The 2,471-nt window shown below is 43.8% G+C and overlaps 1 non-coding gene across 1 annotated transcript; it reads left to right on the forward strand.

Annotated features, from left to right (window-relative positions):
* Window positions 1–324: 324 nt before the first annotated feature.
* LOC138358622 (5S ribosomal RNA) lies at window positions 325–443 on the forward strand. Its single transcript, XR_011225494.1, has one exon. It is a non-coding gene; the product is annotated as a 5S ribosomal RNA (ribosomal RNA).
* The last annotated feature ends 2,028 nt before the right edge of the window (window positions 444–2,471 follow it).

Raw genomic sequence — 2,471 nt, forward strand, 5'->3', positions numbered from 1 at the left:
AGGACTAAGATGAAAAGGGTGTGGGACAAGGTGGCGACTAGTGGAGAGTTTAATTTTGTGGAAGGATGAGTGTAGGATGAACCAGTGTGTGGTTAACGAGTGATAGGGTGAATCAGGATGAGGTAGGTAGGATGAACCACAGTGAGGCAGGTGGGATGCTGGAGGGTAAAGGTTCGTTTGATTTTGAAGGCGTTGTCAAGCGTTGATGAGAGCAGTTTTGGTGATGCTAAAAGGAAGCAGCTTTGTCTACTAGTCTACCGTTAGCTAAGGTCGGTCAGGGGGAAAGAAGAACGGCTAACACACACACACACACACACACACCCTGCCAACGGCCATACCACGTTGAGAACACCGCTTCTCGTCCGATCAGCGAAGTTACGCAACGTTGGGTTTGGTTAGTACTTGGATGGGTGACCGCCTGGGAACACCAAATGCTGTTGGCAATAATGTTTAGGACCAAAGAGCCAAAGCTCAACCCCCGCAAGCACAATTAGGTGAGTACACAGGGGACACAAGTGGAAACTGAGTGCCCAAATGAGCCACAGAGATATTAGAAAGAACTTTTTTAGTGTCAGAGTTGTTGACAAATGGAATGCATTAGGCAGTGATGTGGTGGAGGCTGACTCCATACACAGTTTTAAATGTAGATATGATAGTGCCCAGTAGGCTCAGGAATCTGTACACCAGTTGATTGACGGTTGAGAGGCGGGACGAAAGAGCCAGAGCTCAACCCCCACAAGCACAACTAGGGAAATACACACACACACACATATTCACACACTACAACTCAAATAGTGAGACATTTGCATCAGTGTACACCGCCTATGTGAAACAATTTTTAAAGTTTACCACCCAATCGAGAAGCACTCAGCTTAAAAAAAACAAATGAACTAGAAAAGGTTCAGAGATTTGCAACGAGGCTCGTCTCGGAATTGCGAGGGATTAGAAAGTTTTCTTTAGCGAAAAAGTAGTGGGAAAATGCAATTAACTAAACGACCAAGCGGTAAAAGCGAACTTTATTTATACTTTTAAAGGAAAATATCATAAAAGAAATAATGCACAAGTCATTGCATATGACAACAGGCTAATAGAAAGTCGGGTCCAGGAGCTAGATCCTACAAGGGGGCTAACAGGTATATACAAGCACGCACTTGCACTCACTTGCACGCACAAAGTTGCAGGAGCAACATTAGCGATTAGCTAATTCCTTACAATCTACATTGAACTTTGATAGTAACCGCAATGTCAATCATAAATAGAAACCGATACTAGAAATCATTTCTAAAACTGAAAATACAGAAATAAATGAATTTCAACATCAAAATGAACCGAGAGAAGAAAGTAAGCATGGAACAGAACTCCGTCCCTTTGAAAAAAACAAAATCCTTTCCCTGGTATGAATGGGACCAAGAAACAAGAAATGTTTTATGGACCCGTTCACGGTAGGCTGAAGAGCACTTGGACCAAGGATTGAGGTTATCTTCCCAGGATCAGCCTCTCAGAGAACGCTGAAGATTTACGAGACGCCCGAACTCAAGGGGGAAGTTATAAGATGTTGCTACAGAGGTGCTCCAACGGCCACAAGGAGTGGATATGTAGGTCGTCAGAGGACAAGGGGATGAAGCAGGCCGTCAGGGAAACAAGGGAAACTTAGTATCTTGTATGTCGTTATCATGTCTGCCCTTGATTATAGGTAGAAAAGAATGAGGGAACTGAACCTCACAGCACAGTCCCCCACACCTCACAAGGGAAAATTCTTTTATTCCCCTTACCTGGGCTATAGGAGACTCGAACCGTTGACCCCACGTCTGTGAGGACGAAGCTCCATCGACCGAGCTATTAAGTAGTCATAATAAGAAAATTCTCCAGAGCAGCATCTTTCTACCAAACTAGAATTTTAAAATTGTTTTTCGTAGCTTTGTTTGGGGATTCTTGATGGAGTTCCATGCCGGGGCAGCATACATTGAGCATGCTATCTATCCTATCTATACTATCCTTTAAGATAGCGAAGGATAACGGTACATATACCAGCATGGTGTATGCTGTCGTCGATATGCTGAGGGTGTGTGCGTGGCGCTTGGTGTCAATCTGTCAATCAACAGATGTACAGGTTCCTGAGCCTACTGGGCTCTATCATATCTACATTTGAAACTGTGTATGGAGTCAGCCTCCACCACATCATTGCCTAATGTATTCCATTTACAAACTACTCTGACACTGAAAAGGTTCTTTCTAACGTCTCTGTGGCTCATTTGGATACTCAGTTTCCACCTGTGTCCCCTTGTTCGCGTCCCACCCGTGTTAAACAGTTTATCCTTGCCTACCTGTGTGTGTGTGTGTGTGTGTGTGTGTGTGTGTGTGTGTAATCGTTGCTCGTGTGCTGTCCTTGTATTATACGCTATTCACGCTAGTCATCTTAATCCACACACTTCCAGATGAATTCATTTATTATACATTTGAAGTGAATTCTC

The sequence above is a fragment of the Procambarus clarkii genome, chromosome 84 (assembly GCF_040958095.1).
Source record: "Procambarus clarkii isolate CNS0578487 chromosome 84, FALCON_Pclarkii_2.0, whole genome shotgun sequence".
Lineage (NCBI taxonomy): Eukaryota > Metazoa > Arthropoda > Malacostraca > Decapoda > Cambaridae > Procambarus > Procambarus clarkii.